General features: G+C 40.8%; 1 long non-coding RNA gene across 1 annotated transcript in view; it reads right to left on the bottom strand.

Annotated features, from left to right (window-relative positions):
• The window catches only part of LOC137863000 (uncharacterized), an 89,622-nt gene that overhangs the window by 56,645 nt on the left and 16,697 nt on the right, over positions 1-16,280 (bottom strand). The window contains exons 5-6 of the long non-coding RNA XR_011100617.1: positions 11,209-11,272; positions 7,179-7,387 (exon numbers count right to left, since the gene is read on the bottom strand). This is a non-coding gene — a long non-coding RNA (uncharacterized lncRNA). The remainder of the gene's footprint in view (positions 1-7,178; positions 7,388-11,208; positions 11,273-16,280) is intronic.

A 16,280-nucleotide genomic window follows, 5' to 3' on the forward strand; every position in this document is an offset into this window, starting at 1 on the left:
TTATTAAAACCAACCCCATATTGAAATGCATCTAGCAAAGAGAGAGATGGGTTTTATTCCGAATTATGCTTTGTTAACAAGTTGTTAGCTAAGTTCTCACTCCAGAATATTTAGAGCCAGCTAAATAATATGTGTCAAATCATTGATCTGACAAGTTTCACAACTTTTTTTTTTCCACTTTAAATTTCAAATATCTATTCAAAAAATAGCATGTTTGGTTTTTCGCTCAGCTTTAATTACCAGCGACAGCAGGGGAGGGAGAAAGAACAAAGCTGAACGCATAGATCCCAGAGGGAGTTTGCCATCTCTGACCACTAGGGGAAAAAAAAATGCATACAGCATCTCCCAACTTGGAAACTGAGCCCACTTAGCACGAAGGCCCCAGGAAGAGGCAATGCAGCCTATATGCTCTACTAGCATCCCTTGAGCTTACTTTGTTGATTGCAGCTGTAGCTGGCTGCTATGGCAGAGAACCTTGCACAGCAGGATTATTAGAGACAGAAATTCTGCAAGGGTGCGGTGTTGGATCTGTTGGGTATGATATGGCTGATGCTGAGGGGAAACTGCAGCACAGATTTCCACTCTTTATTCAGAAAACAGTTCAAAGATAGGTGCAGGACTGTGATTTTCAGGGGTGAGACTTTTGCATATATACATATACGCATACAGACACACATGCCACACATCTATAGAGATCTGCAATATTAAAAAGTAATTAAAGTTTTTCTGGCTGCCCTGTGCAATACTCAAACAGTCAGCGGTAGCTCAGAGTTGGCATGTGGGAAGCTATTCCCTGTCTCTTCTCATCTCACTTCTCAGTGGATGCTGTTAAAAGCCACATTCATGACACTGCAACTGAGCCTATGCTCTGGGCATCCTCCTATTTTAGAGAGAGAGCAGCAGGATTCCTGTGCAAAGCTGAGAAATAAAGGTGTATTTCCTAATTCAGGCACCTTAATCAAACATGCTTAATTCAGTTAAAAATCCCACAGTAGGCACAGCCTTTTAGCAAGTTTGGGTACTATAAGTTTAGATAAGGCATAACTTGCTGTTAGTAAAGACCTGTGCTCTCTGACAATCCTTCCTGCTTTTGGAGCTCTCTGACCAGACAGGGCTGCCGTGACGATGGTGCTGCTCAGTGCACGTGGAAGCAGCACAACTGGATTCCAACTCCCTAGTAATTATCAGGTATACACGAAAGAGCCAATCAAGCACCCAAAAGGACAGGCTGCCCTCTGCTCCCCCCGGGTGCAGCTGGCTCCTTATTTCAAGTGCAATCTTAAATTACAAGGAAAAGGATTTGCTGCAGAAGCAATGTTGTTTGGTATCAAAAAAGATTCCTCCTTCATTCTGCCCCCTCCCCCTGCTTGCTTTTCATGTTTTATACAAAACTTGCTGCTCTGAACACTCCTGGATTTTCTCCCCTTTTAATAATAAAGAAGTGAATCTGATGTCTCCCACTGATGGCTTCCTAACCTTCAAAAGCATGTGTTTATCATGAGTTTCAGCTATCCAAAATAGTTTTGACCTGAGGTTACAATGCAGGCTCAGACCTCTTCGAAGTAGGTTAAATGGATGATAAGCAAACATTTCATTACAGCCCCTCAGTTGTTGTAAGGATGTGCAAATCCCCAAGAAAGATTTTCAGCATATCCTCTGGAGCCATGCGGTGCTTTGGACTTGGGAGGTTCACTCAATCAGCGCCCTGCTGTCACTTTGCCAGTGATGGAGAGGTGGATGGCCCCATCCTGCTGCCTCACCAGTGGCTCAGAGCCGCCTGCATGCAGCAGCCTGAAGTTTCAAGCCTCCTGCTAGCTCCACCCCAAAATTAGTCTGAACATCACTATGCTGAACCCATTGATTTATTGCTGGGCTGTGTCTCAGGTGCAAGTCGTCCAAAACAGACTATCACTTCTGCAAGGTAAATAGGCACTGCTGCGAAAGCAACACTCATTTTACATGTGTCTTATAATAAAATAACAGAGATGATGGTCGTAGTGGCTAAACGCATCCCCATTCCAAAACAACACACACACAAAGCACCACGTACGTCCCCACTCTCTCAGCTCAGTGTCTCCTTCATGATTTTATCCAAACAACTTCAAAGAGCTTTGCTCACGTGAATCCTGAGCTGTCTGGCCAAGGATCATGCCCCCTTTCTCCCCATTCCCACTTCTCTTCTATATTCACCCCAAACAAGAACCTGAGTTAATTAATGAATTAATCAATGACAGAGAAAAGTGAACCCTGAGAACCTGCAAGTGCACATCTGAGATGGGAACCTCTGGTGACTGGTTACAACAGCAAGAGGGATGGATGAGGGCAGACCTCTGTGTGCTTGCTCCATGCCCTTACCAAGCCATGCCCTTATATATGGTCAAGCAGGGAGAAAAGAGCTGATCCAATACAACATTAATACAGATGCAGAGGTTCATCTGTGACTGTATGTGGCCAGTTTGAGGGTCAGGTAGACACTGGGCCAGGTTGTTTCTTCCCTGGGTTGTGTTAAACTTGTTGCCTGAAAATGTTTAAATCTACTCTGGAATACAGCAACATAATTTCATTTCTTTCCCCAAGGCAGTTGATATTCTAAGGACCCCTACACCTTTAGCTGCCAAGTTCTTTGATCAGCCAACTGACAGCCACTTTAAGACAAGGCTCTGTAAATACATGAAGAATATTGCACTATTGCTAGCAAAGGTTCCCATGTCCCCAGTTCCATCCTAACTTCACCAAGGCTATCAGTAGCTCTGCTCTGCGACAGCATGAATGACACGTTGATACAGCTGTGTCATCTTGCTCAGTTTTATCTGTCCCCACCAATTACCAGCCTCTTTACTTCTTCAGCCCATATTATCCCTGCTGTAGGGCTGTCCATAGCAGTGCCAGGCACAGCCCTTTATTACTATTGGTACCATTGGGATGAGCATGGATTTACCTATTCTTGCAAAGAAAAATGTGCAGGGATACATCTAATTATGCCTTGCTAAGTACGAAATGTCCTTCTATTTAGCAGATGCTTGGGCCCTACTTTGACCTAACACTGAGTGTTTCAAGTAAACTGCCAGCAGCCCCGTCAAACTGTTGTGGGTAATTTGGAGTATGAAATGTGTTAAATTATTCAAAAAGCTGAATAAGCATAAACAGGCAGTACAACAGGAGAGATATGCATACCCAGCGATGCTGGTGTGACATTTAATACATCATATTAGCACTCCTGTTAGTACAAAGAGCTGGATGCCTAGCACAGCAGCCTGCAAATTCACAGGCAGAACACAATGTAACTGCATTTTGCCCCCTATAGCCCTGCTCCAACTGTTTCCCTTTGCAAAGCTAGATACAGCTCGCCTATAACCAAAGGTGAAAGTAGGGAAGCAAAATTTGATTCCTCCCTCAAACAGAAAGTGCAGCAGGTCAGGCTCACCCACCTTTGCTTCACACTGGCATCAATCACTGCACTGATAGCAACTGTCTGATTTAGGGCAAGGGTGTAAATCGAATCAGGATCAGGCTTAAAACTGTATGATAGTGGGAAGCGGACCCCTAGACAGACAAACTCTGCTCAGTAATAGAGCTAACGTGGTAAAGAACACATGCAGGCTCATAACACATGTCTAGCTCAGAAATACATACAAATCCCCGTGTCCTAGTAAAAGCTGACACTAATTCAAGACAAAACCCTACATTTTATCTACTGTGGAAACAGTCCATTATTTCTTATCCTTCAAAACAAAAAGCATTTTCAGGTTACGGAGTATTTCTGAGATCTCAAGGGATTACACTGCAGGGGATGAATGAGATGCTTCTGTAGTCAGGGTTTCGTGATGGTGAGCACCAAGGGGAAGTGATACTCTCTACTTTGAAAGCTTTTCCCCATTCTCAGGGAGAGGAGGGAAAAAAAAAAAAAAAAAGCACTGTGAAGTTTGGGCCTGGAAACCCAATCTTCATTGCTTGGTTTGTCAATGAAAATAGAAATAAAACCTTAGAAAAAAAAAATCCATAGAGCCAACTCATAACAAATAAATGGAATGATCTCTCCTGAGAGCAAATGGAAGCCCTAGTGATGGAGTTAAAGCAGCCTGGACAAAGCACTCATGGATGTGAAAATACTGTCAGCAATATGCCTGGATCAGCAAGAGATGGACTAGATGACCTAAAAGGCCTTTCCATGCCATTTTATTTTTCCCCTCCTATTTTTTAATTTTTTTTTTTTCCTTCCTTCCTCTCCACAGTAAGGGGGGTATGATTACTTTGTTGATTGCTTTGTACATGTGGGAAGTCTGTGTGTAAATGGTTCTGAAGTAGTTCCCTGGTTGCTATCCACCCTTATCATAGTCACCATTTTCTTTTGTCACCATTTTCTTTTTTTTTTCATCTGTTTTGGTTTAGTTAAAGTGTTCTTCTTCTAACAATTTTATAAGGCTGGAAGAGACATCAGTACATTTTGCCCACTCCTTTGAAACAAATATATTGCAGTGTGTTTCTTGGCTCTCCTTTTGCTTGGTTCTGAACTCCAAATAGTGATAGCCTTGGATTGCTGAGTCCATCTCCATGACAAATGTTTACTAGCTTTGTTATCACATGTGCTTTGTGAGAGTATGAGGACTGAAAACTACAGAGCTCAGTGTTTAAATAGTGAATGGGAACTTGTCAGATAGACACTTGAATAAAAAAAAAAAAAATAGTAAAAAAAAAGCATTTAAATTTGCAATCAGCCAAATTTTGTTCCTTCTGGAGAGAACTATAGAAAAAAATAAATACTATCTTGTCAAAAACACAATGGAGAAAGGCAAATATTTTGAGGGGAAAATCTAGATTCAAATTTTAATCTTTAAACAAATTTTATTTAGCAAATATTTTAAGACATGTATTTTCCCATGGAAATAGCCAGCTTGTATCAATTATTTAGGAGTGTTTGTAGGAAGCCAGCTTAAATTCATAACAAGGGTATCAGTTCAAAAAATGTGAATCTAAACATCAAGTCCAGTTAGTCAGGGAACTAAAACAAACCACAAGACCTCTGAATCCAAATTAAACCAGATAAACAGCATCCAAAACCACCTACTGAAATTATGTGGTAATTATTTGAAATTATGAATTTATACAAACAATTGTTTGCCTTCTCATAAATATGAGAAAAAAGGGAAAATAAACCCTTGATTCTCCATTTCCCCTGCTGCTTACAGCAGTCTTTCTGATTTAAGAAGGGTCACTTCTCTGAGCCAGCTTGAGCAGCTAAGCTCATACCCAAACTGGTAATGGAAAATCATTTTGTGAGCCCAGACTAGAGATGGTGAAAGACAAATCCTTCTCCAAATAAATGTAGCACAGAAAACTAGTGAACAGTATCAACTATTTCCCTCTGTGGAGTAGCTCATAAGGTGTTCTACTTATTGATATAGATGCAGTCCTTCTATAGGCAAAGAAGCCAAAGGAAAGCAGCAGAGGCAGTGAGACCACTGAGGACAAGCTGACATAACTTGGAAGCCAAAGTAAACTCAAGGGTTCATCCACTTCCCAGCACCTCAGCAATAAAAATAAATCCCATTAACTTCCATTGCAATTGAATTCTCGCTCAGCTCTGCCACAGTAGCCAACTCCTATTAGAGAAAGGGCACATCAAGTGTTCTCTTGATCTCTGCTCCAGACTTTACATGGCACCAGATGACATGCTCAGGCAGCAAGAGACCCAATAGGTTTGTGAGATCCAGGATTTCACTTCAAAAAATTGGAGAATCTAGCTGGTTCTACACAGCAGCTGAGTCCCTATTCCTTGCTGACTTTATATGCAGCAAATATATTGTATAAAATATGGTGGATTTATTAAAGAAAATGCAGATTATTTCCTTTTAAACATTTTCAACTACCAGCTAAATTAAATCAATTCATGAAAGTTAAAAATGACAAACTTTCCAAATTTATTTAATAGAGAAAAAGAACCTCAATAATCACTGCTATGATTTAATGTGGAAGAATTGGCAGGGTGAGGGGGAGATTGTTTCAAAGTGCCTCCATCCCTTCAAGGAATGTGACTGCTCCATTTTATTTTTTAACTGAAGATCATTCTCACAAGCCCAGCTATTGTGTAAGTCACCTGGAACTGGTTTCAAATGTTTAACACTATATTGCAGAAGCCTTATTACATTTGGCCTCTCTGTAGCTCTTAGTTCTTCCTAATGGGTTCTACTTCAGGACATTGTTTTGTTTCATGTGAAGGGGGATGTATTTCTTGAAGAATTTGTTAATTTTTCCTGAAAAAAACAAACAAACAAACAAACAAACAAAAAAACACTATCCAATGCTAAGTCCCCACTATTTCTTTACCACAGAAATAAAACTGTTTAGGTCATTCTTAACCATAGCACATGAAATTAGAGCAAAGAAAAAGTACCACAGCTAAAAAACTGATTAACTCTCTCTTTTCTTCCTGCTTTACTGACATGGCAGATTTTGCAGTTAGTTTATCTGCATCAGAAAAGTTTTGCTCATGGCTTTCTTTAATTTATCAATAGCTGATCTCAGTAACGCCTGTAAACACACTTCATCTTGACTACAGGATCCCAAGAAGAGCCAAAGCTCAACAAAAATTATGGAAAGCTTTTGCAACAGCCTTTATTAAGCAACTTTCAAAGAGGTCTCGTTTTGAACTTTTCCTGTATTTAATGAAGACAAATCCAAAGTTGAATTGTCCTAAAGCACTTTCAGTTTTGCTTTCAACTTCTTACTCTCATTTCTTGTTTCCCATCAGTGAGTGAATACAATAGCAGTAGGAAACCAAAATACTCAATCATAGTGCCCTTTCAACAGAGTGTAATGATGTTGAAGGCTGCATGCACTATTAGGCAATGCAGGGTAAATAAACCTCTGCATTAATATAATAATCTAGATTTTACAGGTCATTTCTGGGAAAATAGTATGCACATCCCTGCAAGTTTTCCATAGGACCACACAGAATTATCATCATTTGGCAGAACTTTCTCATTTAAGTCCTAGAACTGTCATTGTGAAACAAATCCCACTTTTCTTGTTGACTGAGGTAGTACGGATCTACACTGAAAACTCTCCAGGGACTCTGAAAGGTTTTTGTGCATGTAACAGCACATCTATCTAATCTGCAATGGACTGCTCACTTAAGAACACTAACTGATAGAGATAAGCACAGGTTTCCAGTTTCTTACCTGCAGGGCAGTGGTTAGGTGGTTTATAGGCAAGATGACCTCACGCTGCTGCCAACTTCATCCTCTTACTCTGGGTGCTCACATAAATGTCTGAAGTTGTACACATCATATTAGCAGTCACTTGAAATACTGGCCGTGCTATCCATTTGCCTCTTTCACAGGAATGTGGTGGAAAACAACGGGAATGTATTCAGTGCTTTCAGCAAGCGCTAAGGAGAATGAGGAAAACAGGGTGAAGAACACACAGTAACTTCATTAGGAGATTGTATTGCACAGGTCCACTTTGCTCTTGAGAGAGCAAAAACAGAAAACCTGAGTCCACTGGAATCATTCAGAAAAAGACAAGAGTCCAGCTCATCTAAAGTATTTCCTAATCATTTTAAAGATATTTCATGTAGTCTGTTTAGACGATTTAAGAGTTTGCATCAAAGCAAATAATCTACCATACCTGATGTGTGGACCCTCCAGATCCTTTACCCTTCCTTTGCCCATCAGTTCTGTCTGGTACAGTAGTGCAGCTGTCTCAGATCACTTACCCACCCAATGGGAAGTTGCTAGACATGGATATGGAAAAAAAACACTACCAGGATGATCAGGGTAAACTGTGACCCCTGAAATTACCAGCTGAGCTGAGCATATTCTGAAGGATCCCGTGTTGCCACCAAGCACAGGGCACAGTGCTTTAATTTTCAGTGTCATTGTTCTTGGTAAGAACCTGGCCTGGGCCACACCAGGTTCAGATGGCATTTGGGCAGCATCAGTCCACAAATGGGTGAACAGGAGGTGACACAATCTCACAGCTGGGTACAAGGGAAAGATGCTGCATGTGAATTTTACGTTGATTCCAGAAATTTTGATCAATCCCTGCTCCATTAAAAAATGCAACTTTATCTACAATAAAACATACTGCAAAATCAGCTTAGTATACTCAGCCTGTGCTTTGCTGATCAAAAGAAATAGATAAAGCACTTGTGGTTAGTTTGAAAAAGTAACATCAGGAGGGTGAACATGGTACATGCCTGACATTTTTTCCATTACTACTCTATCACATGAAGACTATCCATACTTGTAAAAGAAGGTATTACAAACTATATATCCAAGTTTTCCATGATGCCAGCAATTGTTTTAAGCCTGTTTCTTGTGCCTTTTATCTCTCTTACAAATCTTGAAGGGAATAGGATTCATCAGTACACAAATGGCCTTTATTTCTGGCTGTTAAAAACCTGATGATGAGCAACATTTCCAAGGAAGAAAAAGAAGTCAATTTCCGAAGCATGTGCAGAGTTAATGTCTACAGTAATTGCGACTAAGTACGGTAGAGCAGAGATGTACTGCCAGCTGGAGCCAGGGATTAAAAAGGAAACATCTGTGCTGAGATTATAGGAACAGAGGAAGCTGTGGGAAGGAAGGAAGCGAGAATGCCCATGTAGGTCCACCTACCTCATTTGAACTTCTCCTTTTCCCGATGAATTTTTGTTTTCCTCTAGCAAAATTCTACATATTTACCATCCTGTGTGCAAAAAAAAAAAAAAAAAAGCCTGTCCTATTTCTCTGCTAATTGACCTTTGCCTTAGACTAACCTCATGACCACACATTAGCAAGATGAATCCTGAGCATTGGAATTTATGTACATACTCACAACAGAGCAGGCTAGCAGGCTTTTAGGTAATTTGCTGAGCAAAGATGACTTCAAGTGTAATGACTTGAGGTGAAACTTTTGGCTTCAACCAACTTACACTGAGTCTAACTTTAGACATACAAGAAATTCCCTTAGTGGTACTATATGCAAACTTAAATTTACACATGTTGAATTATTTAGTTAGTCGAGGAGCAAAATAAACAAGATTGCAGACCAATAGCAATATACTGCCCATTTTATCAGAACCTGAAAGCATTTTAGATATTGATAACAGGATATGTTCTACATTCAGCAAAATGTGCTGAAGATATGTTACCTTCAGATCTTTTTTTCTCCCCCCCAAAAAAATCAGAATATTGTCCTTTCTTTATGAGCCCTCTTACCAAAGTTCCTACTAAAATAATGGTACAAGTCCACAGGAGATGCATTCAAATAAAATAATTAAAACTTTATTTTTTTATTTTTTTTATCCCTCCCAGTCTTCCCAAACTGAAGTTTCAGAAGTGCATGTTAGATTTGCAGAAACTGACTGTTGCGCAAGACAGTTCAAAAAGAAATTAAAGATCTCTTTGCATTTGTGTTATTTATGTATTTTCTTTTTCCTTTTTCCCTTCTCCTCCCTACTCCACTTGGCTTTGCACTCCTGTTCCTCAGGAGCTTTGGTGAGGTGAAAAGGCAGGGATGAATGCATTGAACATGGGGAGTAGCAGGGAAGAGAGGAGGGGAAAAAAAGCAAGAAGGGAATTACTCTTTTCAAAAATAAATAAATCAATACAAAAAAGCACAGAAGTATTACTTTAAAAAAAAAAAAAAATCCCAGAGCCGGCACACACACTCCATTTCTACTAATCGGATTGTGATGTGTTTGCCTTTAATATGTGCAGCCAGCCCCTATGCCCGGCCTTGTGCACATGTCATGTCCTTTTAACATCAGCAGCCACTGGCCTGATTCTCAGACCCTGATAACATGTTCCCAAGTAGTATCGTGTAACGGGGGAGGAGGGGGAGAAGCTGGGGAGAGGAGCCAAGGCTGGCACAAGCTATCAGCGGCTTTGTTGAAATGCTACAGACAATTCTCTTCTAATCGCCAAACCTTTCACTTAATTTCAATTCTTTTTGTTGTTATTGTTGTTGATACGTCAAACAGAGGCTACACTGGCCATAAAACAAAAGGATGGATTTGAGGTAGTGCTTTTCCTTAATCCTCTCTGCTCCTTGCTCACTTGTTCATCCTGCTTTCAGCAGATTTCCAATATCATCAGTTTCTCTGAGTGTGTGTAGTTTTCTGCTCCTTTTTGGAAAGGGAAGAGCTGACAGGCTCCAGAACCTAAAAAGCTTTAATGGGTTTAGAACAGAGAATTTTGGAAAGTTGTGATGGTATAGATCAAATCCTAAAAAAATGGTAGCAAGGCAAGGAAGCTTGGAATCAGCAGAGGGGACATCTGCTTGCTCCATCCTGTCCCAGGCCAAGTTCCCATTTAATATGAGACTTTTGAACTAAGTCTTTCCACTTATTTATTTTAAGTAATTTTTAAAATAACTTTTTTTTTTTTTTTTAAGAATAATTATTTTAATAGTGGTGGCAAGCTAGCTGACGTGGATGAAACCCAAAATATGTTCTACAGACTATGTTCTTGTAGCATTCATTTGCTTTTTACAGACAAGAAGATACCCAAATACAGTCTATCTCTGAATTGTGACACAATCCTGATCATCCTCCAAGAAGCTCCACAAGGTTTGGACTCCTTGGATACGTGGTATGAAGTAACATGCCACAAAAAGAAATGAAACTTAAAAGAAGGGTGCAATGGTCTTTAAAAAGTCTTCCTCTTCTCAAAAAATCCCAACCTCACTCTTGAATTACACATGAACAATATTCACCTTATTTTTAAACACATAGATGCCTCTATGCAGGTTAAATATCAAACTAAAACATATATTGACTTCCTGAGTGGTGTATGAGCAGGAGTCAAACAAGACCTGGACACCACAGAACAGACTGCACACTTATTCTGGAGCCACCTCCAGCTGATCATTTTGCCTCTTTTTTTCCCCCCCCCCCCTCACATTTGATTTGTAGAAAGTGAGCAGAGAAGTTTGATTGGGATACATCAGCCTGCAAATTACACTGGACTTTGAGGTCTCACTGGTTGAATCTCCAGGGCTTATCTGAACTAAGTGCACATTGGGTTTGCTCAATGGAACTTTCTAAATGTAGTTTCTTACAGTGTTCCTGGTGTGTCCATATCTGTGTGAATAAGAGAAACCTTCTGGTTCAGTGAAGATACAAGTTTGACTGCAAAGTTACTCTGTCAAAATCCACAATGTTTCTGCTTAAAAATGAATGAAAGGACTTGCTGGTCTTTGACAAGTCAGAACCAATAAACTCACCAATGGTGGCTTTTCTTGAAATCTGTGCTCCTGAATGACGCTCAGAGATCAGTTCTTGAATGTCCTGAAAAACAGCGAATAAAACCACAGTTCCATCCAGAAGAGACCAAAGAGGAGATCAGATTCATGAATCCAAGCTAGAGAAGAGAGCTTATGATCTTCCTCATTTCAGTGATAACAAGCACCAATGCATATTCCTTTCTCTTATAGAAACCTTCATGGCACTTTTCTCTAATTCACAGGAGAAGGCACTTATGGAGGTAGCCTACATCTTTTGTTTTGGGTCCCCAAGGAGCCCGGATGACCAGTCAGGCAGGCACCTACCTTTACCATTTCTCATTGTGCTCCTGGTCAAAGACAATTTTAAAGACAAAGCAGCAGCTTTAAAGGTGCAAGAGGAAATATCTGACGGCTAGTCCTGCATTTTTGGGGCTGGTGTTGTAGCCTGCATAGCTTTTGTCATTTCATACACCTGAGCCAACAGTTTTTAAACTGCTCTGACCATCTCTGCAGGCAAAACAAGGTAATCCAATGCATACAACTAACTAGATAAGAGACACCACAGAGAATAGAAGTGCACCAGCATGAACTATTTCACAGACAACCCACAAATGTAAATTTATAAATATCCTTGGGAGTGGGGAAATCGACTAGCACATGGGAGCTGAGCACTCAACTTGCTTTCCTCAGGAAAAGTACTAATAGCAATAAAAATATCAAACCACTGGGAACTACTGAAGAAAAAAAAAAAAGAAAAAAAAAAAAAAAACTAAAATCCTTAAAAGAGTAAGGACCCCTTGACTGATGCAACTTGAACCATCAATTAGATCCACCCTTGACCCATGTGTGATTGGCAGATGTGCACATCCTGAATTCCTAAACCTCTTTTGCAGCCTACTTGTGTGGTGCTCACTGATACCCACAGGTTCTGCTGCTGTGGATTCGCATGGCATTGCCACCAGCCACCAACGCTCCCCAAATCTGTGAGCTGAGTCTCTGCAGCACCACATACCAGGCATAAGAACAGCTACCAGTGTGCTTCTGTCAGCAAAGCCCTGCAATTCCCCTGGCAAGGGAATAGTTTCCCTTTTATCTCTCATTAAAGGGGATCAGGTGTTTGCCCATGAGAAATGCACTCTGAGCTACAAGATTTTTTTTTTCTGCTGAAATATGCCCATAAACTAGATATGTGTCTGTTTAAATAAGCATAAAATTATGACTATCCTGCAGCAAAATGAGACAGCAGCATTCAGGGTAGTGCAGATGAAAAAGCCCATTCTTCTCTCCTTCCCTGGCTTTGCTGGTGAACTTTGGGCCTATTGAGACTTTTCAAGGACACACAAGAAGGGGCTCTACAGCTGCCAAAGACTTTTTAGAATAACCTTTTAGATGCATTTAGTCAGAAAGCAGCTGTGTAAGTGATGTGATTTGTATTTACATGCACACATAATGTCCCTAGCTACTGTGTGAAGGCAGAGCATCTCTCCCCAGGTCTGAGAATACACCCTGCACTTTTCCAGACAACAGAAAGGACTTTGCTATTCTCTGAGACAAGGCTGAAGAGCATCATTATTGCACTGGCTGCAGGATCCTCCTGTTCTCCAGCCTTCTCATTTCAAAGCCTTTCATTTCCCGAGACAGCTGCAAGGTGTCCCTTCAAGGATTTTGCTTTTTTGATTTATGCTTTTATATGCTCGAATCTCAATTGAGATATCCCAGCCTCATTCCATTTCTGACCTTACACCATCAAACCGGACTGACCCTCCATCTCTCAGGCCTGGGCTGGCTTCCAGCCCAGGTTAGAGAAGAGCAGGGGCAGAGCTGCAATGCAACCCATCAGCCAGGTCCTGAGGAGGTGCTTCGCATAAAGCCACCGCAGAGCCCAACCGCTTGCTGCTGGCCACACGAGCTCTCCATCCTCCAAACTTCCGACATTTTGACACACTGCTTGCTTTGCATTCTTTTTGTTCTGAGAAAATCCTGTCCAGACCAAGCCAAATGCCCCAACGGATGGCATGGAAGTGGATGACATGGGATTGAGATCTGCAAACAATACTGAAAATTGCCTTTTAAAATAATAATTATTATTATTTTGGCTATAAGCAAGCTTTTTGGCAACAAATTAGAGTTCCTGACGGCCAGGCACCTGCTTCTGGTCATTGTTCTGCCTCTACCACACCTGTAAGCACGTGAGCATGCAGTGAGGATATCCAGGTATTTGATCCCCTCCAAATGCAGCCAAGAACACCCAGACAGCAGTGAGACAACGCCCAGAGATTGCCACTTTTGTGCTGATGATTCTGCAAGTGAAACACACCCCAGTGGGATAAATAAATAAATAAACTCTCATTACAGCATCATTTCCTTTCCTTTTCTTTGTTAAAAAAAAAAAAAAAAAAAAAAAAAAAAAAAAAAAAAGAGAAAAAAAGACCTTTACTGGAATAGCTTCACTGTCACACACTGATTAAAAAAAAAGGAAAAGAAAAGAAAAAAACTTCCTAACAAAAATCCTTTCACTGTCAGAGAACCCCTGTTCTGCTCTACATATGATGCTTCCATCAAACAGACACCTTTAAAAAATCAGCTGAAAGGAAAAGCAACTCTCATTCAGGAGAAACTGAGGCAATTTGAGACCATACACTCTGCATTAGCTTCCAGCTTTGAAGCCAGTTAAATACACCTCTAAACAGTCCTTAGTACTTGCTTAAATAATAAAGGAGAGAGGGGGGAAAAAAAAGGTTTTGAAGCTGGAGGTCTATAAAATCTCTATTCCTGTCCTATTCAAGAGCCACCCTTAGCTGCTGCTGATGAGAGCAAAATTGGGAGCAAATAATACTACCATCCTCCTTCTTCAGTAATGCCTTTAAAACATATAAGTGCCAGTTGAATTAGCCTATTTATAAGACTTCTTTTTTCCCCTGACTGTAAACTCCTAATGACTCTCCGTTACACAATGCAATTCAATATGACTCAAGCTTCCAGGGGTCTTGATCCCCTCTAGATAGTGTACCACAAAAGTGATTTATAAACTACAGTCTGAGAAAGTCAGAGACTGAAGTGATTTGAGAAAATAGTTCAGGCTTGTAAGTGAATACAAGTGCTATGAATTCCAATGACAGAATACACCCCCCAACCCCCAAATCTTTTCCTATATTCTCATTTCATACAGCAGAGGGAAAGGTGGTGTTGAAGGAAAGGGGTGGGGGGCAGAATAAGAAAGCCCAAAGGGAATAAGAAAAATAAGAGCTGTATGGCAAGAGCTAAGTCATACACCAAAGTAAGCCTTTTTGGGTATGAAAAAGTGTAACAGGAGCTTTTGCATGGCAGATTGTATCGATCATATCTGTGAAGCTGAGAGGTTTTGAATGGGGCACTCTGTGGCTGAAGAAGTGCTAGAGAGGAGGTGGCAGGGAAGGAGGTAATAAAAGCAGAGACCACTGATAAGCTGAACTCAGATATCAGGCATATCACTAGAGAAGAAACACAAATTTGTCATTCCACCCCAATAAAAAAAAAATGAGCAGTAAATCTATATATGTGTGTGTGTGTGTATATATATATATATATTTTTTTTTTTTTGAGAAGGACCCTATGTCTCAAAAAGTTACTTTGGATGGAAATAATCCCAAAGGACAGTTTCTTCTTGCAAGACAGATTTTCCCATCCAAATTTCAGCATGGGTTTGTTATTTTGGAACCCGTTCCCTTCCCCCTCTCCCCTTATCGCCTCTCCCTGTCTTTCACACTGAGGCGCTTGGTCTAAAGACAGCCAGGGAGCTAAATATATATTAATTAGAACTCTTGAGGCTGCCATCAATGAGATACAATTATCCCAAACTGTTGCTATTACAGGCTCTGATAGCTTCATTTAAATTCCTGAATAAAACATGAAATATCTTTAATGAGAAATGAATATAGTTGTCAGGAGGGAGTAGTTGTGATATTGTTACTAGTTGAGATATAGAAGATGAAGACATAATATGAATACCTTCGATTTTATACAAAAATGACGGCTGTTAGGAAGAGACAGATCCCCCTTCAGAGATTTCATTTAGGCTGCATATCAAGAAAACATATAAAACAGCAAGATCTCTCTTGCAAGGAAACTCTGCTGTCCCAGAGGCAGCTGGCAGTCCTGCCTCTGTGCAAAGTGTAGCTGGTACAAGGTGTAGTGGCAGCAAAAAGAAATGCTCTACCATCAAAGTGAGATTAAACAAAGCATGCCATGCTCAGCAAAACACTCCTGTTGTTACTCAGTGGCTGAGCAGGGTGCTCAGCATGGAAAACTCTCTCCCACACTCTCTCGTGCACTCCCTTCTTTGTCTTTTTTCTCTTTTTTTTTTTTTTCTTTCTTTCTCATTTTTATTATTTTTAAGACAAATGCCAGTGAGGGAGCAGAGACGTGGTTCTCTCTCCCTTTCAAGGCGACTGAAAGACACAAGGCCAGGCCAGTGAAGAGCAGTTCTTTAAATCACGCTGTCAGGGAGATGGGAGCTGCAGCACCTCCTAATTCCTCTGCAGTTGCTTGATGGACTGCACCACTCGCACTAAAAATTCACCCTTGAGCTGCAGCAGAGGTCTCCTCACCTGCTGTTTGACTGAATTTACAATGACTCCCCCCTTTCTGTGCAGTTCATTTATTTGTCCCTCCTTTGGTTAAAGTGAGCTCTTGGATTTTCCATCCAGAAGTGTTTCCAAAATAGCTCACAGACAAGGGGCAGCTGTGAGTCCCTGATGGAGCCCCAGGTCCCTGCTCCCATCAGACCAGGCATGCCAAAGCTCTCAGCTCTGGCACCGCCGCTGGAAAGCAGCTCTTTCCAGGGTGGAGCACAGCAGCTATGTAACAGTATGTACCATCACTTGCACTTGAGTTTAGGTCGCAAAGTGGAGATGATTATCATACTAATTGAAAGGGCATGGGAAATATTAAGGAGGCAGAACATAATTATCCAAACTGGAAATTGCCAGGTCATTCCCATTCTTGGAGGATCCTCTAGTGACCACAGAGTATGGTCAGGACCTCAATTTAAAGTCTCAGTACAAGTGGAAGTTTGCATCAAGCATTTTTACATT

This window comes from Anas acuta, chromosome 12, assembly GCF_963932015.1.
Source record: "Anas acuta chromosome 12, bAnaAcu1.1, whole genome shotgun sequence".
In the NCBI taxonomy this organism is placed as follows: Eukaryota; Metazoa; Chordata; class Aves; order Anseriformes; family Anatidae; genus Anas; species Anas acuta.